This window comes from Camelus dromedarius, chromosome 2 (assembly GCF_036321535.1).
Source record: "Camelus dromedarius isolate mCamDro1 chromosome 2, mCamDro1.pat, whole genome shotgun sequence".
Lineage (NCBI taxonomy): Eukaryota > Metazoa > Chordata > Mammalia > Artiodactyla > Camelidae > Camelus > Camelus dromedarius.
This window is the reverse complement of record NC_087437.1, coordinates 85,030,366-85,057,467: the sequence shown is the minus strand read 5'-3', so window position 1 is coordinate 85,057,467 and position 27,102 is coordinate 85,030,366. Positions and strand designations below refer to the sequence as shown.

General features: G+C 33.8%; 1 long non-coding RNA gene across 7 annotated transcripts in view; it reads right to left on the bottom strand.

The window, feature by feature from the left end:
• The window catches only part of LOC135323329 (uncharacterized), a 430,798-nt gene that overhangs the window by 279,921 nt on the left and 123,775 nt on the right, over positions 1–27,102 (bottom strand). The window lies entirely within an intron of this gene.

Here is a 27,102-nt window from a genome sequence, read left to right as displayed (position 1 = left end):
AAATAAACTTAACTAAAAATAAAAACAAATGGTATTTTGTCTTAGATACTACAATAATGTCAGTATTTGCTGTTGAAGAGATGTTCTGCATTGTGACAAAAAAAATCTATTTTGTTTGCCAAACTTTATAGTTTATTTGACTAAAGCATGGACACTTTGAGGGAAAAACAGAAATAATCTGAAGAGAAATAACAGCTTTACTAATCAAAGTAAAATGTATTTAAAACGTAAAAGTGCACAAAATTCTTTATCGAAATGAAATCCAAAGAACTTGATACTCCTTCAGGATAGAAGCCTCAGCAGGTAAGTTTAAGAACAAAGTTCATCAGAGCAGAGATGACAGGCAACTATTTACTCCCACACTTACATGATACCCAGGAACTTGGGGTTTTCCCACCAAAATAAAGAAATTGTTTTAAAATGTTTCTGAGATGGAAAAGATGAGGTAGAGTCTAAGTGCTTATTTCACCCATGGGAGTGGGACACAGTTTATTTATAGAAACATGATGCACCTGATTAAGTTTACAAAAACTAGTTATACAACTGATGGAATAACAACAACTTACATAAACTTGCTCATATTTCACATTTACCATTCTTCAGATGTCAAATCATTCTCCCTATAGTTATTTAATTGTATTTAAAATGTTTCTTGTTTGCAAATTTTTTAAATACCTAAAAATATTAAGCAGCAGTCCTGTTTAATAAAGCTCTTGTTTCTTTCCTTTGTTGAATTTTATTCTTTAACTCAGTGGCCAGAAAACTATGATGTCTGAACCAAAACTCACCCAAGAGCCTGCTTTTTGTACAGCACTGTGGCTAAAAATAGTTTTTTACATTTTTAAATAATTACAAATTCAAAAAAAGGATAATATTTCATGACACATAAAAATATACAAAATCCAAATGTCACTTCTAAAGTTTACTGGAACAGAGCTGTAATAAACCATTTACATATTGTCTATGCTTTTGTGCTACAACACTAAAATGGAACGTTTGTGAAAGAAACCAAGTGGCCCTCAAAGCGAAAAATGTTTACTCTGTAACTCTGTACAGAAAAAGTTTCTTGAGTCCTGATTAAATCCATTTTGACTCTTACAGATAAAGAGGATATAGGATTGACCCATGAATAGCAAAAATGAAAGTCTTCAAGTGGTTTTAAGTTGGAGCAGCAAGAAGCCAATCAGAAAAAAAGATTCTATTAGATGAATTGTTTAGTTCTATTGAAGACAGTTTTTTCTGCTGTGTTGAATTACTATAAGGTGACCATGGCTTTGCTCACAGCTAATTGAGTAATCCAGACCACTGAGCTGGAATGAGACAAGCCAAAGACCAAGTACTTTTTACTTATATATTTTGTCTCTTCTTTTCAACATAGAAAAAAGGCAAAAAAGCGGGAATTTTATTAAAAATGCTAAACTTAACATCACATTAAACTATCAGGTCAGGAAATAGAATATAATTCTCAATCAGAGTCATGTCTATTGTTATGCTTTTCTTAGGATTGAACACTAATTCCCTTTGGCTCATAGCCATAAGATTTGTAAATACACTGAGGAGTATCACGGACACTTCAAAAAGCAAGATAAATGAGAACAAGAGAGAATATAGTTGTTTGTGGTAGGGTAGAATTGTTCCTCTGATACTGCTTTGGTAGTAGCCATCAGTAGCTCCCACGTACATGTTCTTTGTGTTGCTGGATGGTGGCCCAGCATTCAGTATGGTGTCATTGCACTCCTTAAGCATGAAGGCAAAAGGCAGTTCATGGAGTAGTTACACATAGTTTGGATTCTCCTCATATTGGCAGAGCAGTAAAACAGAAAGCATATGAGTATCTTTCATCTTCTATTTAATAGTACTGTGACTCTGAGCTTTTTTGTTTTGTTTTGTTTTGTTTTGTGTTTTGTATCTTTAAAATGTGACAAATACTCCTCAGCAGGATCGAGAAAGGAGAGTTATAGCTAATATGCTTGGCACATGGTGTTGTGCCTATTGCTATTATATAACTGATGTACTGGAAGCATAGAAGAATAAAAATCTGTATCTTCATCTATAAGAAAAAAAAAGTTTTATCACATTGCCATAGAAAATAACACTTTTTGTTATTGACTTTGCCATAAATATCTATCCAACATAAAAGTGAGCACAAGTTCCAAGTTAGATTTCCTGTGTTGAAATTTTCCTCCAACACTTTCTAGCTGTTTTCATTTGGAGAGGTTCCTTAAGGGCTGAGCTTGCCTTTTGTGCATGTACAAAGCTGGTAAGATATTATCCAACATAACCGTTTGTTGAGAGAATTAAATAAAATACTACATGGAAAGCAAAATTAAGTGCTCCATAAATGGAAGCTATATTAACGTAAAAGTAGTAAAACATTTAACAGCTTCATTAGACAGAGGTTAAGTATGTTAACTTCTTAGGGTGATAGCATAATAATTTATTAGAAAAAACCTGGCTTACTGAAAGCACAGAGGCATTCATCAAGTACCTCATCTTCCAGTGTTGCATTACAACTCCAGGTGTATGCAACCCTCAACAGAGAAGATGATGATCCTTTTCAGAACCTAAAAGGTCACTTTCAGGCAATATTGTTTTGCAGTTTTGAAATTCACCATTGAAAAATGTGGCTCTGCTCCCAAAGCTTTCTCCACAGAACTGGTTCAGTAATCTAGGTGGATCTGGTGTTTCTGGTTTCTAGTCAACTCTGTCCTTCTTGCCTTGTTATACTTTTGGCTTTCTGAGCAGTGGACCACTTCCTTGCTTCTGTTCTGTTCGTCACTACGGTACTTGGTGATAGTTTAGAAATTTTCTCAACTAGAAAGACTGTCTGCCAATTCTTTACAAATCTTGGCCTTTACAAGTTGCCCAGTATCATTTTTCCTTGCTTAGAATATACTAAGTGAATAAACCACTTGGCTAACGTGAGCTCTTGTATGACATCCAGCTTATAATTTATCTTCATACTCCAGCACTCCCCCAGACTTTAGTGTGCATTTGGCCATTGAATTTCTTAGTAAATAAATTCCCTATTATAAAGTAGTAAAGGCGCAGAAGAGACAAAAGGCCAGATATCATACTCACCACAATACATACATACATACACATACACTACTTTGAAATAAGAAATCAACAGAAATATTAGACACTAAAAATGCCCTCTTCCTTGGAAAAAAGGTACATACATACATATATAAAATACTTGAAATGCAAAGAAATTGTAGTGGAATTCAAAATATTTTTAACTGTGATAAAAAACACAACATAAAACTTTAAAGTGCAGTCAAAACAATAATTTCGGTAACATTGACTAGAGAGAATACCTATACCTTATGATATCAGTATAACTTATTCCACTGTTTTTCCTGCATCACCTTCTGTAGCATTTACTGATATCCCACATGGAAGAAGGATAGTGATGGATTTAGTTAAACTGGGGTAGGAGGTGATGGTACATGCAGGAGTGTGAGCAGATCTCAAATGGGTGGGCTGTCTTGGACACTTCAACATCGCTTTACATCTTTTTGACCACATCTGACTGAGGCCTTATCTGATTCCAGCCTCAGTTTTACAAACAGTTCTATGCAGGCTTCGTGACATTGGGGCTACAGCGCCTCACTTCAAACATGTGCTATACATCCCTTGCCTCCCCACGTAAGGCTTTTATGATTCCAGACATGTGGATATCTACTTGAGGTCACTTGATATTCACATATTATTAACCTGGAACTGTACGGCATTAATCTACCCTCTCCCACCTCAGGGCAATCCTTAACCAACAGGAATTAAGAGTCAATGTCCATCGACAGATGACTGGATAAAGAAGTTGTGGTATATTTATATAATGAAATAATACTCTGCCATAAAAAAGAATAAATTAATGCAATTTGTAGTAACATGGGTGGACCTAGACATCGTCATTCTAAGTGAAGCAAACCTGAAAAAGAGAAAAATGCCACATGATACCACACATATGTGGAATCCAAAAAGAAAAAAGGACACTCTGAACTCACCTACAAAACAGAAACAGACTCTCAGACTTAGTAAACAATCTTACGGTAAACAGGGTGGGAGGAAATAAATTTGGGAGTTTGATATTTACAAATGTTAGCCAATAAATAAAATAGATTTAAAATAAATAAAAATAGATTTTAAAAAAGTTTCTTTTGTATAGCACAGGGAACTATGCTCAATATCTTGTAATAACCTTTAATGGAAAAAATATGAAAACAAATATACGCACGTATATGCAAGACTGGGACATTGTGCTGTACACCAGAAGTTGACACATTGTAATTGAATGTACTTCAATTAAAAAAAAAAAAGAGTCAATAGATAAATGCTTCTTCTTTGCATTGCCTAGGCAGACAACTCTGAAATTCATACTGTAAGTCTACTTAGACATTCCCAGTAGGATTGAACACTATTACTTACAGTGGTTGCCAACTTTACACTAATCTTTCATTGGTTTTTTCCTAATTGCCTTTTTTTCTCCCTTCCTATTTTACTTTTTCTAGCTATTCATGCCTGTTGCCTATCAGTCATGATTTGATTTGATTCGGCATGATCTGATTTCCAAATAAATTTCCTTGAGGTGAGCCCTTGCCTTAAGCTCTGATTTTGTGGAACACAGATAGAGTTCATGATACATGACCATTTTGTCCAGCAATGTTCTAGCATTGCAATTATGCAAGTATAAATGGAACTGTGTATTTTTCCTTAACATATATGTTACTTATAATATTGTCATTTAACTTTATTCAAGCTGTATAAAGCATAAATAAAACAGTCACAAAAGTATTTCAATTAACACATGATCAAACTGTATTTCATTCATAAATCTATTACTTCCAAGCAGAAGTTATTTATAAAGAAATGCTTTATATCCTATTTTATATTTATGCATTAAAATTCACTTCTAATTTTTTTGTCTTTTTGTCTTCTTTAACCAGATACTGTTTCCTATTTTTATGATAAGAGAAAAATGTATTTAATTGTATTCTGTTCTTTGTTTATTCCCCACACACAACATTCTCCTAATCCTCTCACACAAGCTTTACTTTTTCTCCTCTCTTTCAGGCCTTTTTAAAATTCTCTTTGATATGTTTTCTCTCAAGCAACACTCCAAACTAAGAATAGTATCAGCCATATCCATGGGAAATACATTATTAGAAAGTTTAACTTTTCTTTCTTTTGAAGAATGTAAAGCTAAACTTAACATTTACAAATACTTTTTCTACTTATAGATATAAAACAAAATTAAAATTGATCTCCTTTCTTAGGCAATAGTTAAAAATGTTTTATAGTTAAATTATCCAGTCCAAAATACCTCATATATTATACCAGGACTTTAATAGCTAAAACAGCAAATACATGTTAAAAAATTTTAGCCTTTCAAATATTCACAAATTTCACATTTTGCTTTTAATCCAGATATTGATATTATGTACATAGCCCCCCCAAATGTTATAAACTCAGTAAAACAAACCAGAAACATGTATTTCAGTGCAAAGAGTAATTTTAAAAAGCATATAGTTGTCATTAGCATATGGAACTCGATACATAAAGTCTTACTATATGAGAATTTCCTACTTGGGGGAAGAAATTGACTATGTGTCTTGTGTAGAATGCTATGTCTGTACTTTCCCACTTGATGAATATGTATGCATTACTCTGTCTCAACTCAAACACAGACCGAAAAGCCCTTTTAAACTTTCTCCGCAGCCTTAGTGTTTTGCTGTTTTTACTGTTTACCTCTTTCTACTGAAATTTGCAAATAGCTCTATTATTGCAATCCCCATAGACCGTGTATTCTAAAAAATCTAAGTGTTCTGTCTTTGCCTTAAAACACAGTCCAGCCTTTGTTCACATACTCAACATTTCTTGCTTAGAATATCACAGTCTTTTCCTCCTTCCGTACCACCAGACCAATTTCCACAACACAAACATGCTTATTTCGGTATGTGTTCCATCACTCTGGCTTAAAAGCCCTAATTTGGAAGTAAGAAGATGTTAGAAACAGTCAGAAATTATTTTCTCTGCCATTTAATAGTTGCAAAGCTTTACTTTTCTGAGTCTTTTTATTTGCTAAGATTTTAATTCCCAGAATTGGTAGGATAAACTGTGAATGTCAGAGATGTCTTCAAAGTCAGTGTTAGGGAAGAGTTCTTCATTAGATAAGGGCTAAAACATGTCAAATGCAAGAAAGGTAGCAAGGGCTTAATTGGTAGAGGGGAGGTTTGGTGCTAAAAATGGAGTGTAATGGGGTTGTGTGCTGTGATTACAGTAAGAAACACGAAAGTTTATGCCTATTTTTAATTAGCAGTTGGGGCATAGGTAGAAAAAAAAACTTTGTGGCAAGGGTGAGAGGTGAAGCTGGAGGTTCCTACCCTGGAAAGATACTTAAGACAAGGAAACATTTATTATTAACCATTGATGGGTTCTTTGGGTCTGTAGGTCCAAAAATGAGACTCAGTCTCTTCCTAAGAACGTTCCCCAAATGTGATCTGTTTCTCTCCTTTAGCTTCTATCTTAACTAAAAATAACTAGTGGTGATTTTTACTACCTATATACAACAATCTCTATTGCCAACTATATTACTTCCAAAAATCTTACATGTGAACTTCATGAAACCAAATTAAATTCTGTTAATACCATGATTGTGTTAATCATTTAATGTCTTTCTAGTAGTATTATTTATTATTACTTAATATAAGAATTATGATTGTTATTCTATTAAACTTATTTGATCAAAATATTCCAGATCCTTTAGATCTAAAAACTTCTCTTTTTTTCCTGGCATATTTTTAAATAGTATTTGTTTATATGTTTATCTTTCTGTAAAAAATATACGCTTGTAGAGTAAGCTGGTATTGATGGATTGTGTATTCTTTTTCTACCCCTTATATAATTTCTGATTTATACTCAATACATGTTTAGAAAATAAATTTTCTACTACTTAGTATGCCAGATTATTTCTTCTACCAATAGAGTAATTTGTTGCGAATACATTTTATAGAAGAAATGAATAGTTGGGTAAATGTGAAATGAGTATTATTCAATAAAAGGGGGTGAGTTCAAAAATCCAATTAAAAACTATTATTTCCCTCAATAAGTCTCTGATATTGGAAATAATACTGGTGATTTATATTAACTCTCTATTTTGGAGACAAAAGAGCTGAGTCATGGAAGCATACATGCAATATAATAATTTTAAATTGGAAAACATTCCCAGTGGGAGAAAATGGAAAATTTGATTTTTTAAATTTATTATAGAAGACTTTAAATGATGTCAAATTTTAAAGCAGAAGGAATCCTTTTCTTATTTTGTTTTAGCTAATTTTGCCCAAGTCCCTGAAAATAAAGAAGTCTTTGAATTGCTTAAAATCTAACAAATGATTAGACCCTGATGTCATGAAAATGTGTCTGTGATGGTTATTTTGACAGCACCATAAAAGGACTTTCCCAGAAGAGAAAAACCTAAGACAGCTGATACTTGTAGTCTGTGCCACCACATCTGACAGGATGAAATACTTTTTACAGTTTATAAAGAGGAGGAAGAAACACCCTCTTAAGATCATTTGTTAAATGCTTAGAAGCAAAACAAATTATAAAGATTTGGGGTTGTAGTTAAGTGTAGTCATAAAAACTGCTGTAAATGAAGTTTATGGGATTGCTATTTGTTTTCCACACAACAAGAAAAATTAACCAAAGACCTAAGGGAAGGTTGGTTAAGCAAAAAGGCTATTATTTGGTAAATGGAATAAAAAGGATCAAGATATAGCCTACCCATGTCATTCTGTGTTCTATAAAGCAGAGAAAGTCAGCAACAGTATTTGAACATTCTTTGGAGAGCCACTAAACAGTTTAACAGAGGAGCCCTGAAAGAAATTGTTCATAATTATAGCACTTTTTCTGTAACTCTTCAGTCAAGAATATACAATTTTTGGGTTAGTAAGTAACAAATGCTATACATAAATTAGTGTCCATAACTGTATTCACAGGGGTAAAATGTTGATATATATTTTTTTTCCTCTGAAATGAGCTATATTTGGCAGAAGTCTAGAGGAAAGGTGTATTTGCAAAACACAATCTACCAATTCAAACTAAATTAGCACACAAATCCCAGAAGCACTGTTACCCAGCAGACTTGGGAATGTACTGTTTAGAGGCACCTTCAAGAAAGGACTAGCTGCTACCTGTGAAGAGTGTGGTTAGCTGGATCTTTGCTTCCTCAGGTTCTACAACAATATTCAAACCAATGACATGTTTTTCCTTGGGTCCTGCTCCCAGCCAATGACTCATCAAGGTATTGCTAGTTGAGAGTCCATTTCTCAACTCTCACAGACCTGACTAAGCAAGTCCCAGAGAGGACTCCTTTTACAGCAGTCTTTTCTCCAGAGCTCTGCATTAGCTGACCTGCACTGCAGCATTATTGCTCTCCTACACAATTCCCATTTGCCTCATTTCCACAGTCCTTACTCCCCTCAAAAGTATGTTGTACTCCTAGTTGCAGCTTAGCTTCTGAGTAATGGAGAACCAAAACTAGCATATATTGTACTAGGAGTCACCTGAGAAAGCAGATATAAGAAGAGGTTTGGGGACTGGATCACTGAGCGTTCCGGGAATATTAAGGACCCCATCCCTGCTGGTAGATGGTGTGCAGGCAGCTCCTGGCACAAAGTAGCATCCAAATGTTAATGTTTTAACTGGATGTAAGATGGTATGGCATAAGAGTAGAGGGACAGCACTGGCCCCTCTGACAATTCAGGGATTTGGAATTGCAGGGGAAATGGTAAATACGAGGACAATGAAATTGGATGGTTGTACTAAGTTGCATTGATGCCCTATAAAAAGATAATGAAGAGTGAAGTATAATTATCAGACAATTGAAAACTAATTTGGAGAGCCACAGGGTAGCTGTGTAAACTGGAATCATTTGCAAAGAAGCCCTCATCTCAAAGAGAGGGAGGATCAGACCGGCAAAGCTAACGATCAACTCCTGGATTTGATAGTCAGAATATCTGAATTGCAAAGACAGCTGAATGCTCCTACAAGGCTGATGCATTAAAGCAAAGTCAGGGACCTAACTGTGAAAACCTGGGAACCTAATAAAAGAGATGGGAATATTTGGGTTGATCCCCTGCTTTCCCAAACTTTGACTCTAGGTATTTCTGAAAGATCTGCACCTGAGAAAGTGGCCTACTTACTCCCATTAACATACCAGGAGTCAATATAATAGTGTTTTCTCCACAAAGCAACAGGTACTGTCTTTAGTCTCAGCCTTTGATGATTGCATGCCCTCCTTTATCTCTGGCAGCAACATATCTTTATCTTTACTAAACCCTCATGTGAGTACAACTATGGTATTCTGTAAATCTTCTCAATTAACTGACCCTGTGTGATTCATGCAATTGCCATGCATTTGGAGCTTTTGAGGGTTAAAATAATATTCTCAGAAAAATGAAATTCTAGATTTGAGTCATATTCATATGCAGGCCAAAATTAAATTAACTCTGATACAAACATTGAAAATTAAGGTAAATTTCATCACAAGAAAAAAAAATGTAATTTACTCAGTGGTGCATCTTCAGATTTTTATTTCTGTTAAAATTTGCCTTTTCTGAAATTTTGCCATAATCCCAAATATTCTTTTGTTTACCTCTCATTCCAAACCCCAGAATATCCCTCACCAAATCAATGTATATATTTTGACTTTTATTACAGAAGGAGCTCATTTTCATATTAGATTTATTTTAATAATTGAATGAAATTTCTTTTTAAAAAAGCTAATGGTGAATATAGAAAATTAAGAAAATTCCAAATATTTTTAGTTTTTCAATGTAATTGTTTCTTTGTGTTCAATTACCTTAGGAATTCTCAGCTATTTCAATGCTAGTTTACTTCTTATATATAATTATGGCCATTATTTATGATTTCCTACTAAGCAGAGACCATTTTAAATCATAAGTTTACAACATTTGATTTTTTTATTTGTTATTATAGAAGACTTTAAAAGAGGATTCCTCCTAATCATGTTTTCAAAATGGACTGTTTCATTTTAGACGGAGGCAGTATTTAACTGTGGGATATTCCTCAAACCTTTTAAGGTAGGGCTCATTTGGGTCTCTCACTGTTCTATAGTGGCCATAAAATGTCTTAGTTCTTTGACATTTTGATGTGTTTTAGGTTGAATTGTGTCTTCCATAAACTTCAATATTAAAGTCCTACCCACCAATACTTTGTAATGTGATCTTATTTGAAATAAGGACTTTGCAGAAGTAATGTCAAGATGAGGTCATAGTGGAGGAGGTGCATCCTTAATTCTATTTGACTGGTGTCCTTTTGTAAAAAGGAGAAATTTGCAAATAGAGATGAACAGGAAGAATGCTATGCAAACATCAAGGCAGAGATCAGTGATACATCTAGCCAAGGAACTGCCAGAGTCTAGGGAAGAAGCATAGAACAGATTCTTCCCCACAGCCCTCAGAAGGAACCAATCCTGGTAACACCATAATCACAGACTTCTACACTCCAGAACTGTGAGACAGTAAATTTATGCTGTTTAAATGCCTAGTTTGTGGTAATTTGTTACAACAGCCTTAGCTATCTAAAACAATTTGTAAAATCTGAGAGCAAGACAGAGAGTTGAGTTCCTAAATGATGATTAGGAATACAACCTACGAACTTACACTGACACATTATAATCACCCGAAGTCCATAGTTTACCTTAAGATTCATTCTGGGGTTTGGACAAAATTATAATTGCATGTATCCATCATTACGAAATTATACAGAGTATTTTTACTGCTCTAAAAATCCTCTGTTCTTCATCTTTTTATCCCTCCCCATCCCCAAACCCTGGCAATCACTGATCTTTTTACTATCACCAAGTTTTGCCTTTTCCAAAGTGTCACATAGTTGGAATCATACAGTATGTAGCCTTTTCAGATTTCCTACTTTCACTTAGTAATATTCCTTTATTCATGTCTTTTTATGACATGATCTTTTTTAGCACTGAATACTAATCCACTGTCTGATGTGCCACAGTTTAGCCATTCACCTACTGAAAGACATCTTGGATGCTCCCAGTTTTGGAAATTATGAATAAAGTTGCTATAAACATCCATGTACAGGTTTTAGAGTGGAAATCCCTTTTAAACTCCTTTGGGTAGATACCAAGAAGAATGATTACTGGATCATATGATAACAGTATATTGAGTTTTGTGAGAAACTGAGATTTTATTCCAAAATGGCTGTACCATTTTGAAGTCCCACCAGTAATGAATAAAAATTCCTCTTGCTTCACATCCTTGCCAGTATTTGGTGCTCTCAATGTTTCAGATATTGGCATTCTAATGGGTATGAAGTATTATTTCATTGTTGTTTTAATTTGCATTTTCCTGGTGACATATGATGTGAAATATCTGTTCATATGCTCATTTGCCATCTGTGTATCTTCTTTGATGAGGTGTCTGTTAATATCTTTGGCCTTTTTAAAATAGAATTGTTTATTTCCTTATTCTACAATAAGAATTTTAAGAGTTTAAGAGTTCTTTTTATAGTCTGTATAAGAGTCCTTTATCAAATGTCTTTTATAAATATTATCTCCCAATATGTTACCTGTCTTCTTACTCATTTAATACTGTCTTTCACAGAGTAGACATTTTTAATTTTTATGAAGTTCAGCTTATCAATAATTTCTTTCATGGATCAAGCCATTGGTGTTATATCTAAACAGTCATCAAGGTCATCTAGGTTTTCTTCGATGTTATCTTCAAGGAATTTTATAGATTTGCATGTTACATTTAGGTTTATGATCGATTTTGAGTTAATTTTTGTGAAGGCTATGTCTGTGTCTAGATTAATTTATTTTCATGCAGATATACTGTTGTTCCATCATATGTTGAAAAGATTCTTCTTTTTCCATTGTATTGCCTTTGCTCCTTTGTCAAAGATCAATGTATTATATTTATGTGGCTCTATTACTGGGCTCTCTATTCTGTTTCATTGATCTGTTTGTCTATTCTTTGAGCAATATCACACTGTGCTGATTAGTGTAGCTTTATAGTAGGTCTTACAGTCAGGTCGTGTCAGTCCTCCAACTTCGTTTTTTTACTATTTAATATTGTGTTGCCTATTCTGAATCTTTTGCTTCTGTACAAATACTTTAAAATCAGTTTGTTGACATCCACAAAATTTCTTGCTGGGATGTTGACTGGAATTGCTTTGAATCTATAGATCCAATCGGGAAAAACTGTTATCTTGGCAATATTGAGTCTTCCTATCCATGAGCATAGAATCCATTTATTTCATTATTTGATTTCATCTATCAGAATTATATAGTTTTCCTCATATGGATCTTGGACATATTTTTGTAGATTTTACTTATTTCACTTTTTGAGGTGTTAATGTAAATGATATTGTGTTTTTAATTTCAAATCTCACTTGTTTATTAATGGCATATAAAAATAAATTGGCTTTAGTCACTAACCTTTTATGTCTTATACCCTGGCTATGAATGCTTATTATTTCCATGCATTTTGGTTGTTGTTTTGTTTGTTTGATGTTTTAAGATTTTCTACATAGATGATCATGCCATCTATGAACAAATACAGTTGTAGTTCTTCCTTTCCAAACTGAATATTACTTGTTTCCTTTTCTTGTCTTTTTGCATTAGATTGGATTTCCAGTATAATATTGAAAGGAATGGTGAATGAGGCAACATTCTTGCCTTTTTCCTAATCTCACTGGGAAAACTTCTAATTTATGACCAACAAGTATGATGTTAGCTATCAGTTCTTTGTAGTTTACTGAGAGATTTTTTTATTGTTAATGAGTATTAGTTTGTCAAATGCTTTTTCTGCATATATTGATATAACCATGTTATTTTTCTTTTTTAGCCTACTGATGACAAGATTTATGTTAACTGATTTTCAAATGTTGAATCAGCCTTACATACCTGGAAGAAATCCCACTTGATTGTGGTGTATGATTCTTTTTATAACATTGTTGGATTCAACTGACTAATATTTTGTTTTAAGATTTTTGCATCAATGTTCATGAGAGACATTGATCTGTAGTTTTCTTTTCTTATAATATCTTTGCTTGATCTTAGTATTGGGGCTTTATAGAAGGAGTTAGAAAGTATTCTGTCTCTTTCTATCTTCTGAAATAGACTGTTGAGATTTGGTACAATTTCCTCCATAAATGTTTTGTAGAATTTACCAGTAAACACCTCTGAGCCTGGTACTTTCTATTTTAGAGAGTTATTGTCTATTCAATTTCTTTAATGGATGTAAGCCTATTAGGTTTGTTTGTTTTAATTGAAGTACAGTCAGCTACAGTATGTCATTCTCTGGTGTACAGCACAATGTCCCAGTCATGTATTTTTGTTATGACTTTTGGAAGATTTATGTTTTTTTTAAGGAATTAGTACAGTTCACCCAGCTAATAAAATCTGTGACCATATTTTGTTCACAGTATCCCCCTATTAGCCTTTTAATATCCATAGGATCTATAGTTATGTTGCTCTTTCATTTATGATATTAATCATTTGTGTCATTTCTCTTTTGTTCTTGATTAGCTTGGCTAAAGGCTTACAGATTTTATTGATTTTTTTTCAAACTCCTTTAGGTTTATTGATTTTTATCTTTTGGTTTACCTTTTTCAATATTATTGATTTCTGCTCTACTTATTTCTTTTTCTGTTCTTCTACTTACTTAAGATTTGATTTGCTCTTCTTTTTCTAGCTTCCTAAGGTTGACTCTCAAAGAACAGATTTTAGATATTTCTTTTTTTCTATTATAGGCAGTCAATACTATAAATTTTCTTCTAAGCACTATTTTCCTAAATCCCACAAATTTTAATAAGAAGTGTTGTCATTTTCATTTAGCTCAAAATATTTTTTAACTTCTCCTGAGATTTCTTCTTTGACCCACGTGTTATTTTGAAGTGTATTGTTTAATCATCACATAGTTTGGGATTATTGAGTTATCTGTTGATTACCAGTTTTAATATCATTTGTCATCCAATTGCATGATTTCTGTGGTTTTTAATTGGTTAAGGTGTGTATTATTTCCCAGAATGTGACCTCTTTTGGTGATTGTTACATGTGAACTTAAGAATGTATATATATTCTGATGTTGTTGGACCAAACAGTTGGTAATCTACAAATGTCAATTACATCCAGTTGATAATAGTATTGTTGAGTTTAGCTATGTCCTGACTGATTTTCTGCCTGTTGAATCAGTTCACTTCTGAGAGAGGAGTATCAAAGTCTCCAACCATAAGAGTAGAACCATCTATTTCTCCTTGCAGTTCTATCAGTGTTTGCCTGTCATAGTTTGACACTCTCCTGTGAGACATATACACATTAAGGATTCTTACATCTTCTTGAAGAACTGACTCCTTTATCATTATGTATAATATTCTTTATCTCTGAAAACCTTCCTTGCTTTGAAGTTTACCCTGTTTAAAATCAATATAGCTACTCTTGCTTTATTTTGATCAGTGTTAGCACGATATATTTTTCTCCATTTATTTTTAATCTATACTATATTAAATTTGGTTTCTTGTAAACAACATATAGTTGCAGCTTTCTTTTTGATCCACTCTGACAATTTCTGTTTTACAATTGGTCATTTAGACCACTGATGTTTAAAGTGATTATTGATATAGTTGGATTAATATCTACCATTATTATTGATGCTTTCTATTCATTACCTTGTTCTGTGTTTTTGATTTTATCTTCCACTCTTTTTCTGATACACAAAGTCCTTTACTGTTCTGAATTCCACTCAAATATGGCATCATTACAAATCACCTTATTACATTATCCAATTTATGAAGAAGCCTATGAAGCACTATGACTATTGGGGGTTGGTGGTGTAAGAATTATAAAAAGCTATACTTTGCTTTTTATCCTGGAGGTAATATTCTAACTTTTTCAAAGATCACCATCCCCCTAAAAACTTTATCAATATGGGAAGTTTCTGACTCTTTAGAGTATATATCTCCATTTTCATTCATTTATGTGTAGTACCAGAACATCCAAGGTATTGTCACTATCAATTACCCAGTTCCAGTTTACATACTGCCTTCTAAATAGTGGACCAAAATTTTGTCTGTTGGGATACTGAGATAACCAAGAATACAAATCCATAATGCAACAGAAGTCAAGATTTAATGTAATAATGCATGCAAAATGCTGCATGCCATCTCTCCTGATTATTGAAAAATAATAAAAGCCTTAGTCAATTAGTCAGGTTAAGCACAACAAACTAATTGCCAAGGCTCTATTCTTTAGTAAAATTACCAAAACAAGCCAGCAACTACAATTGGTGATATTACTTCATTAATTGAATACTAAACCACCATAATCTGCTATTGTTAGTTTTTCTTTATCAGAAGACAGAATGATGAATTAAAGGAGGGTAAGGTTGGTATAACTGACACCACGTCATTAAGTCACGGATAGTAGTGCTAATCTCTACCCTTCCACCTGAGATGCAGTATTACTTCTGATTTATTATTTTGAATGAGGTGGACAATGCAATTTCCAGGTTTTCCACTTGACCTTACATAGAATGGGCTCAGAAACTAGGGAAATAAGTATAGGATGGTACTCTGGACTTGTTGGACCCAGTGTGAGACAGACTTGGGTTAAGACTCCATTTACTACCTGGCTTTCACAAATTCCCACACTAACAGGAAATCAGGATAGCAGAGTGACACTATATTATCCCTCGAGGGATCTGAAATCCAGTTATTTTTCTACTCTTATAGAAGAGTTTTTTGTGGTGTAGGGAGGATGGCCATAAGTTCATTAGGGAAATACTGGGGGATGGACACTGCAGGAGCTTTCATTAAGGGGTTCTGTCCTCTCTTCAGTTATGGTCTCACATTTTAGGAAATCTCTCAGATCTGTAAGCTGCATCTTACAGTGCAGCCACTGAGCTCAGCTGTCTGTTCACCAAATCATGATCTTTTTTGCTTATGTAAGTCAAGCAGAAGACCCCATTGGCAACTATTTCTATTTCCTTTGGAATACAAGGGCCTATCAGCCACTGTTATAGACCTCTGTGAGCAGGTGCTTTTTGTTCACCATTATGATTACACTGCCTTTTAGGAAGAACGTGACATTTCACTAGCAAGTGCTGCCATGTGGCCTCCACTACTTTAGAATTCCATAGTCCTTCACTGCGTTAGAGAGCTCATGTTCCTTAAACATCTCTCTATCATTGTCAAACCTGATCTACAGTGAACCATCACTAGTGTCTCAATTATTTCCCATTCCACAACCACCAATAATCTATTCCTTATTCCTTTAATGAATAAAATGTCTTCACCCCCTAGGGAAACAGAATCAGCTAGTGACATAACCCATGCTGATAAGACATTCAACTACCCAAAAGGCAGTTGCACATGCAAATTTGGATCTCACAGAAAAATACTGATCTTTATTTCATCCACAGTTATAATTAAGCTACTTTAAAAATAAAGTTCTGGGTATAAGTTTCAGGCCAGTCTGTCTCTAATTGTGGATGTCTGTTTTTCCAAAACCCTTCAAATGTGACTTCTGGCTTTCACATCATGTCTTGAATTGGTAGTTGGCTAAACTGAAGTTATCATTCCCATTCTTCAGTGCTTTGATTGCACTAAAGTAGCAATTCCATCATCTTTCAAATTGCCACCTAATGACTTTAAAGAATATGTAACATAGAAGCTGAGTACTGTTGGTTTGGTGTCTTACTGAGGACTATTGCCCAGGAGATAGACTCTCAGTAGTTCTGAGAACTGTTCCAAAGTGATAAGAGGGGAAGTCAGTATATACGTGATTTTAGCAAAGGGGGTACATGCAACCATGCTCACATCTTGATAGAAGGTTACTGCTGGTTGTGAGGAACAGATACCTTAATTAATGGTTTTACTGCCTCTCTATGTATGGGAAGATGCAAGAGTTTTGATTCATAAAATTTTCTGCTGAAATATCTAATATCTGAAAGCCTGTTCTGTCAGTTTTCCCAGAGCACAGAGTGTGTTATTCCTGATTTCTGCCCTGAACTTCTTCCAGGATGTGTTGAAGATCAGCAACTGGAGTGACTAATGACTCAATCTTTGTAGAGCCAGATGACTGGCTACATCTTTAACTGGCCCACTGCTGCTACTATCTCAAAACTAGAGTTATTATATAAACCAATGTATCTCTTTTTCACTTGTGACTCATCCCAGTTCCTTCACTTGTGACAATCTTAGTCATTCAGATGCTACAACATGCTAGGTATTATTAACTAACTCCCTACTTTCCAAAAACAATAGTTTTTGTGTTTTCCAGAACCACTTCTGGGAATGACTGTATCAGTGTGAGATCCTCCAGATGCTGACACTGATTTGAGAAACAAACAAGCAAACAAAAAACTTATGTGAGTGGGAAAATAACCCAGGGAAAGGAAGTAAGACATGGATCTGTTGTAAGCTAGTTACCCCTGTGAGCAGCCAGAGATGATGTCTACTGATTCCCCAGTACTAGTGTAAACACAAATGAGGAGTTAGAGTACTGGGATATTTAAACCCTCATTCTGTGAGTCAGTGTGGAGGGCTGCTCCTGGAGAGCGTGTATTCCTGTAGCTATATTCAGCATGCCACGGAGGAAGTGAGGTAGACTCAAGCAGTCATAGGAAGTTACAGAGAAAAATGTGAGTGCTGGCACTGAAAGCTGCACTAACATGGGAAGGCCCAGGGCATAAGAAAAGAGCTCAAATAGACAGCATTAGCTATTAGATGCTTTAAATTTTACTTCCCATTCAAACTTAACAAGAAGGTTAGGAGACAGGTATCTCTGTAGCCTTTACTATGAAGAAGAAGTTAGATATAGACAGATTAAATAACTTTCCCCAAATCATCTGGTATATAGTAGGCGTGCAAATCAGAAACCAGAAGCTCAGTTTCTACACTACAGTGAGTGACATTTCCACATTTTTTTGATGTACAATATACATCTGTGGTAACTGTAATTTAAAAATAATTAGTGGGGCTATAGGGGAGCAAAATTTGCCACCCTAAAATGTCTCTTCGGCATGTGGATTATTTTGAACTGAAAACAATGAAGACCAAAAAGACTCAGGAAGAAATTTTGACTTTCCCCGAACTGCCTGAAGAATACAGGCAGAGGACCTGTTCTAGGAAGGGATCTGACATCACTGATAACTACAGAATGATCTAGGTGTGTAGACAGGGAGGAACCTAGCAGTCTGTTAAAAGTCCTCTGTGTCCTACAGTCTCTGTATGACCCAACAGACATTTATTTACCAAATAACTGCTTTCCCATCTCCATGTCAGTCTGAAATCCCAAACCACTACTAAGTCTGTAGATGAAAATGGTATTTAAGGTGAGGCCATGTTGGTGAGTCACTCAGTTTTCCTGGGTCTCTCCCATGTATATATGTTATTAAATTTTTGTTTAATTTTATCCTGTTAATTTGTTTTATGTCAATTTAATTTTTAGACCACCCAGAAGACCTAGAAGGGCAGAGGAAATTTTCTTTATCCCCAATACTATAATAACACAGATAAAATGTTAAACTGTATTCTTTTTAATGTGATCCAAGTTAGCCTTTGAATAATATATTTAACATCTAAAACCAACAGAAATGATGAACTCTTAACTGGTATTTGAATATTCTAAAAAAATTAGACAATCAATACGTAAAAATATACAGTAGTATTCATCAACACAGACCATGCTCTTCATATTGAAATAAATTCCTCTAGCAGTGTTGTGGTATTTAAAACATTTCACTGACAGAAATTGCTTTATTTTCACAGTAATCTTTATGAAAGGATAGTTTTCACTTGTTTGTTTGAAAAACTTCTCACCTCATTAAAAGTATTTCTGAGAGCAAAGAATTCTGCCACAATTTAGGCATTCTTGGTGTATAAACCAATCATAAACTGGCAATGTTTTTAGTCATCTTAAATGACTGAACAGAGCAAAGCTGTTTTTGTCTGATCCTGATGTCTCCGATCTTAAAAACTCTTCTTTATACTGTGAATACAACCTTGCTTTACTATTGCTAAGTGAGTCAATATTAGTCTGTTGACCAAAATGCCAATTTTAAAAAATGACAAGTAATATGAATTCTTCTAGAAATAGTTATACTTGGACATGTAAAAATTATTTTCAATTAAAATATGTTTAAGTTTTCATTGGTAGTGGTCATGTTTCTTCATCTCATAGTGACTTTGTTCAAATGATTTTAAATTTAATTAGCTCTGTTTCCATTTGCTGCTTATCTTTTTATCCTCAGCACCCATAGCCAATTGGATTTACTCTTTAGCATTTCCTCATAGCCCTGCCCCAATTTATATTAATAAAATAAAATAAAATATTTAAGTTTTAGCCTCTAAATTTATATGGACCAATAATGGGTACACATTTATTCTAAGGTACATCTTGAGGTAAATTTTTTAAAAAATTATGCTAAGGTGTTGCTTTGATTCAAAGGGGACTGGTCTTCTTTTTGAATTTTCCCAGCTACTTTCTTTTTAACTAAGATCCAATGTATAATTTTACAGCTTTATTTATATAAGCTCCTTGGCATTCTAAGAGTAAGTAAGGAGGATCAGTTGATGGATCTAAAAGCATGGAATAGTGTTATCAGATTGACTTTTCTTGATTAATCTATGTAAAATAGATCTGTTCTAGAATATAGGATTTATTAGTATTCAGTTATGGTGAGGCTGACATAACAGGATATAATTGCCATTGAAAAGAGAGTTTATGACCCAACGTGCTTTATTTTGAAATAGAAGGGGTCACTCTGCCTTGAAGGGTCACACAGTAGAATACAGAGATATTAATGGGGCAGGCAGGCAGGTGAGGGACTGCAGGAGAGCCTTTATTGTGGGTTTAGAGGGAAGGGATGGGCAAGGCAGGGCAAGCAGCCTAAGCAGGTTTAGGATTGGCTGGTTTGGATAATTTCATCAAACTTTAGAGTACGGGGACTGCCCCTCACTGTCTGATATGTGGCCCTAGGGTGATCAGGGAGGAAGATAGTAACCCAAATGTAAAAGTCAATAAAGAAGAAAATTGGAATGTATGGGGGCTGTATTGTTTAGTCTGTATATGCTCACCGGAGAATCATTTGTCTGTCTAAGAATTGGCCAGCCCTGGGTGGTCAGAAAGGCCCCACAAGTCAAAACATCACATACAGAAACTAGAAAACATGGTTAATAAAATGTCCACGCTGTCTCCATTTTTATAGCATATGGCTCACAAAATTGAAGCTGAATTTCTTACACACTTCGTTTACTTATACCAATTCTTTTATGTCACTTTTATATGCATCATTTTTGTGTGTGGGCACGGGTAAGTGTGTGTGTAAGTAAGTATGTGTAAGTGCACGTGCAAGTTAAGTGTGTGTGTGTGAGTGTGAGTGTGTGTGTTTCAACACATTGATTGCCCACTGTGGATTGGGTCCCTGTGAAGAAACACAACTGCCACCCAGATTTTTGGATGATGTGGTGATCACCGTGTTAATACATCTGACCCACTGAGTGAGTAATGAAATTTGTTTTGGTGTTCAACATAAATATTTATCTTATGTAGTGTCTTTAATACTATTCTGAATCAGTGAGAATTTCTATATTAATAAATTATTTGCAGACTACGTAAATGCTTTTAAATTCACTTATGATTCAAATGTCCCCATGAGTTCTAATCTTTCAAGGTCATCTTTATTTTAAACATTGTAAGAACTAATTTGAGTACTCATTTTCACTTCCTTTCTTACTTGTATTTTTAGGTCCTGAAGGCAGGGTATGGGGTGAAGGGGTTACAAAACAGTGGTCTTCATTTTCACCAAAATTCTGTGTCTATTACATGTTTGACCCTTGCTCACTATTTCCCTTTGATGGCTGCTGTCCTGCCTCTGCTCTACTTTAAACTGAGTGTGGAACAGTTTCCTTTTCATTACCCAAAAGAAGAGCTATGTCATACACCAATAACAGTCTTTATTGAAGGTTTGGTGATACACCGCATAAATACTGCACCTCATTAGAAACAACTTTGGGTTGAAAGGCAGATACAATTGTTTTTCAGAATTAACTAGTCATCTCTCACCACAAGGAACCCTCGGGAATTTCTCCTTTCTTATCTCTACAGAGTCCTAGCTCACTAACTGTTCATTTCTTCAAATTTCTTTCCCTTGACAATGACCCCCGATACCCCAACTAGCTCACTTTGAAAACATAATAGTCTTTCATTTTATTATGCAGATCAAAATATTTTTTCATCTAAAACTGCACTTAATGAAATTAGCCATGTAAATTCATACCAACAATAAGAATGCCACAAACATTATTATAACAAGAACAGGAAAAAATCAACACACTTTTATAAAGCAAAGACCTCTCTCTTTCAATCTAGTGATTGAATATAAATAACCAAAGCTCCAGCCAGCTTTTAAAGTAGTATTCCTTCTTCCTAAACAGTATGCATTATGCAAAATTTGCCACTGGATATTAACATATATTACTGGGAACAAAGTTAACCTGGAAATGTTTTGCAAAGGTCACTTTATCACTGTTAAGAGACTTGAACAGGAAAATCTTAATTATGAATAAATTCAAATCAAATAAATTTGGTCCTGGAGGTCTTGGAGCACTTTTTCCAGTTTGATCGCTCCATTATTCCCTCTTAGAGCATCTTGTAAACTTTTCCTTACAGGACTTTTTTGTAGCTACGCAATTATAATTGTGTGCTAATATTTTATGTGTCTCTCCTTTGCTAACCGAGTGGCATAGAGCAGAGGTGACCTGTCCTATCCACTGCTGTATTCTCAATGCTTAACAGAGTATGTATCTCTTGGAAGGACTCTCACTACATGAATGAATGGAAGTTTGTAGGTTGAAGGATAAATGTGTTCATCAAACTACTATTTTAATAATCAAAGCTTCTATTTACTGAGGACACAATGTATGTCAGGAAATATGTTAAGTCCTTTTCACTCATACAATATATTTTAATTCTGACAACCACCTCACAATTATTATCCCAACTTGCAGGCGGAACCCAGGTAGAGTTAATAAAATGTTGCCAGGTAGTGACCAAGCTGAGACTTGAACCAGACTGGCACACTCCAAAGCCCAAGCCCTGTACTGTCTATTGCTTTTCAATATATGTTTTGAAAGTTACATCTTATTGTAAGAAGTTCGATACTAAAGCGCCTTTTTACTCTCTACACCTAGAGACAGTGAATACTATTGTTGTATTCCTGCTGTTTTATTTTCTTTATGTAAAGTTCTTCAGCAAAGACTAATCTCCCAGTCAATCTTGAAATTATCCTTTAGAGTCTGAAGCTATTTGTTATATGTGCTTCTCACTCCTTTTAAAATTCTCTCTGCTATCTGTTAGTAGAAGAAGCAAACGACGGAGCCACACCCTGGTTCCTTTATTTTCTCCATACTCAAAAAAAACATGAAGCTCATCCTCACTCTTGTGATCTCATAGCTCCAGGAAAATTACAAATTGCTGATTTCCCCAGAAAGGTCAAGAATCACCGACAGAAATGAACTTACACTGGATAACTTTGACCAAAGTTTCAGTAAAGGTATTCCCTAAACAGTTGTGCTGTCAAGCATATTGTCATGTCCTCAAATTGATTTCAGACCTAAGGAGCCTTGGCTATCACCTGGGAAATGCTAGAGTGAGGGGTTAATTTACTTACCCAGCTCCGAGGAGGATCCGGTCTTCAACATCATACTTCCTTTCCTGAATAATTTATGATGATTAGGCTTCAGTTATCTTTCTTAGACTAACATATAGTGTTACCAGTGCAGAATTTCAAGATTTTTATTTATTTTATTGTTATATTAGTATATTTTAACTAACGATTTAATGAAATTTTATTTTGATTTTTCCTATTGTTTAGTGATTATTCTCCTAATTTCAAGTAGTGTCCTCGGATAATTTTTGAGTGGAAAAACACTTGTGTCTTTTAAAACTTTCTGTAATCTGCTGAATACTAGTAAAGATACTGAATAAGCAATATTAATTTATTGATTTTTAAATTAAATATATATTTATTTTATTTATTAATATTAAATTTCATTTGATTGTCAAGATAGCCATGCTCTTATATTTGCATTATAAATGGCACAATGCCACTTATTCTTTGAGCAATAATAGCTTATGGTGTCTTTTAAGACAACATTATGAACAAGGGACAACTGTTAGACTATTTAAAATGGACTTTTATAAATTCAGTAAAACTAACAAACATGATTTTAGTGAAAACTGGCTATTCAGGTACACTAAAGTTTCTCTCAGCATAAATCAGTCAGATCATATGACAAAACATAGTATTCTTGAATCATGATACTATTCAGTCTAGTTTTACTCAATCTTAATGTCAATGGCTTTCTTAAAAATTATTATTATAAAGTATTTTATATGCAGTTTGAGAAGCCAGATTATTTGACAATGCCATAGTGAAGTAAATCATTTCAGAAATAATTTACAGAAAGACCTGTTACTAAGAATGCATTATTTTGATCTATTTTGTTGTTACCTTCTCACTATTCTTTCAGTCTCTGAAATAATTTTTCATCTGTTTTCTTTGCTACTGTAAAAACAATCTTCATGATTTTTAAGCCATTGTGTTGAGAACTATAGAACTATTTAGTCAGTCTCACCAATTCAGTATTTATGTATTGCCTTAATATTAGGCAGTTATAACAAAAATCTGGCCTCTGCATAAATCTGACATAATATAGGCACTAACCATTCTCATGTGTTTATATGCTTACTGTTCTTGTTCATTTCACCTCATCTTATTTTGTATACTTTCATTTCCTGTGTTTTATTCAATTGCACATGGATCATTCCTGAAAACTGAGTATGTATTAGGTCATCTAAGAAAAGTTTAATTAAGTTCCACAAATTCCAAAAATGAAAAAAAATTTTCTGATCACAAGGCCATGATCTATACATTACATTAATAGTTAATTAATGTAAACTATTAATGGTAAATTATCAAATATTAATTAATATTATTAATAATAGTAAATATTAATAGTTAATATTAATTAAAAGAAAAAAGATTCTTCTTTGAAATTTATGATCTCTTTATTAAGTGACTTCTGGAAGAAACACAAACTATAAACTGAAATTGAAGAATAAATTTAAAAAATGATAAAAGAATATTACACATCACAATGTATTAGCATTTAAAAGAATCACATGGGGAAATTTTAATTGTTAAAATGATTTAACAATTAAAATTTATAAATTGAATAAAATGATTAATGAAAAGTTAATTTCATACCTCTATGCAAATACATTTAAAAACCTAGATGAAATGACTTAATAATATCACCCCCCCAAAGATGACATTTTAATTATAAGAATAAATTGTACCTTTAAAATGGAGAGGCCTGGGGACGTCACCTTAACCAAGTGATCAAAATTGACATTGCCGATCATAGAAATCATCTGACATTTATGTGTCCTCTTATGTGATGCAATGGAAAACAAAAACCACCTTGGTTTGAGCAGCCTTGCAAAGTATATTTGTGTGTCTGTATGTATGTGTGTGTGCATCCTCAATCTAATGTTGAAACAATCAAACACAGCAAGTATGATCCCTTCTGTAAGGCAATGGACTAGACCACTAAATACTGTAAATGTCATGAAACACATTACAAAATTAAAAAAAAAAAATTTATATATACATGCATATTGACTATATATTGAACAACTCATTTGTTTGTTTATTTATTTATCTGTATATTTATCAGTGTCAAATCCCCAGGAGTGATCATGGTATTGTATTAGTGGACAAATGTATTCTAAAGAATTTAATGAAGAAATATAAGTAGGTCTGCAAATTACTCTCAACTTTTTCAGCAAGAAGGAAAAAAAGATACAAAAGATGGGGACCAAATGTAGCAAAATCTGACAAACCAGTAACATTCTGTGAACCTCTGTGGAGGGTATACAAGTGTTTAATGTCCCTTGAACTTTCTGTAGGTACAGAGAATCTCAAAATAAAAATTTGGGTAAAATGGACCAATCTAAAATAAAATAAAATGTAAACTATTTATACAAATTTTTCATAATAAAGCATACATTCCTTAAAGTATACAGTAATTTTTTAGGACCATAGTCATGATATAATTCATAGATTTAATAGGCCATATCCTCTCTCTTCTCTCTAACACACACCCCCACACAAACACATACACCATAATTAAACTTGAAATATGCACCATGTAATCTTGTTTTACTTTCTCCATCTTAGGAATATTGATTGGTACTTACTGGAGAGGAGAAAAACTGGACGATTTTTTTTAACTCAATAAAGAATTCCTATTGAGTAAGAAAAAATACTATCGAAAGGCTAAAGCACAGCTAAAGGCAATCAACAGTACTTGTACTAACAAGCTTCAAATATAGCTAATGGCATAATCAACACTGAAAAGGAGGTTCATTATGGAGTGTTTGGATTAAGGTCAACGAGTGTAGGGCAGCATTTGTGCTATTGTGACAATGTGCAATCCTGTCATTCAACTATTCCATTAGAAACAAAAGGTAGGCAGGGGTTCCCTCCTCCTATTTTTTATACCTGTAGTCATTATCAGTCCATATTGAGGCTAAGTGCTTACCCACTTGAGCTGTTCATTTCAATTCCCAAATGCCCACACAAACTTTCAGCTAGCAGCATGACTTGACATTTAAATGAAAAGATCTCAAAAGTCTCTAAAAGAGTTAATCTCCTTATTAAGATTGGCTTAAAGAAAAACAATTTTGATGAATTTAATATGTAGCAATTATTTCTTCCTGGAACCCATTTTGCCCTTTTGAGGTTTTATATAGTAGCACTATTACGCAAAGCCTTCATATCTAGACACCGAATTGTGTTAACATATGTCACAATACCTAAAATCCAAAAATGTATGCATTTCAACATATTGCAAAGCACCTGAAGGACATTATAAATATTTTAGATGCTGTCATATCCCTTATTGCATGCAAATGTCCTTTATTGTGAGATAAACATTCTGCCTAGGTGATATCTATCAATAAATAAAAAGTAACTACCAAGAGAAAAGAGCATAAAGATCAGATGAAAGGTGAATGAAGATGATGAAAAGCTTCCTTCAATCATAATACCTTTGTTTGCACTGAGAAATTTTAAACTGAAATTATAAAGTATACACTCTCTGGTTATTTAATAAAGTTTGTAGAGGTATTATATGCTAGTAAATACATAGTTAATAATACTCAATAATATTCTTATTACTATTATTTTGTGACTTAGGGCTTTTTCTAATTGTAAATCATGTCTAATAGTCAGTGAAGAAGAAACCTAGGCATTGTAAGTATCCAACATTTTACTACCTTCAGAAACAAATAAAGAAGTAAAGAAAAAACAAAGTCAAGAAAAACAACTTTGACCAGCCCTAATAATTGCATTTTTCAGGTTGAAGAAGCCAAAATTCAAAACAAACAAGCAAAACCAGCTGGCATTTCTTACTACACTTGAAGATATCCAACTAGAGATATGTAATAGGAAGGACTGCCCAAATCATGTAGAGAAATTAAATATCACCGAAGGTTTTGTAGTTCTGATTCAATGTGTTCTACCAGAGTAGGTCTGAGAACTGCGTGGATCTAGAAATACTGTAACAGACTATCTGAAATATGTCAAATATATGTGATTGAATCTTCAGGTTTCAAATAACTGGACCAGATACAAGCAACTTGTTCTACAAGGCACTGTGTTCATAATGCTTAATTAAATCACATGGAATTCTAGGATTCACTTATCATCACACTAACATTCCCTAGCTATTGATTCCAACTTTGTTTTACATTCAGCTACCTCTCTTTCTTTTAAATTGTAATTATCTTTCTTAAAATACAAATCAGTCAGCCAATTCAGCTGTGAAATTCTCTAGAGAGGGCTCCGCCTTAACTTCAGTTTTTGTAGGTTTCTGTGATCAGTGGTGGTAAAACATCTAGTATCTACATTCCTTTATATTCCAGAAAAAACAAATATTTAGCCTCTGCATTCATATGACACTTCGAAAATTCTAGCATAC